Here is a 539-nt window from a genome sequence, read left to right as displayed (position 1 = left end):
CCCAACAAGATGGATCAGCCAGGTGGCATCATTGATGGACTCAAGTGTGGCAGCAGTAGTGAGGTTGGCCCAGGATCAGACATTGTTTTGTTCTGCTGTGCTATGAGTCAGTTCTGACTCAATGGCACCTGACAACAACAACATACCAAAAATAACAGCACTGAAAAGGAAATTAAGAAAACAATACCATTTGTAATATAGTCACCTAAAGGATGAAATATCTAGGAATAAATGTAACAAGAGAAACAAAAGACCTATACAAAGAAAACTACACAACATTACTACAATAAACCAAAATAGACCTACAAATTTGTCAGAATGTACCATGCTCCTGGATAGGAAGACTTAACAATGTGAAAATGTCAATGCCTCCCAAAACAATCTACAAATATAAAGAAATCCCAATGTGGATACAAACTGAGATGGAAAAACAAATGTAAACTTAATATGGAAAGAAAAGAGACCCAGGATAATTAAAGCACTGTTAAGAGGAAGAATAAGGTTGGAAGCCTCTCACTCGCCAACTTCAAAAGTTATTA

Source organism: Chrysochloris asiatica, unplaced genomic scaffold (genome assembly GCF_000296735.1).
Source record: "Chrysochloris asiatica unplaced genomic scaffold, ChrAsi1.0 scaffold00713, whole genome shotgun sequence".
Classification (NCBI taxonomy): Eukaryota; Metazoa; Chordata; class Mammalia; order Afrosoricida; family Chrysochloridae; genus Chrysochloris; species Chrysochloris asiatica.
The sequence above is the reverse complement of the archived record's forward strand: the minus strand, read 5'-3'. Positions refer to the sequence as shown.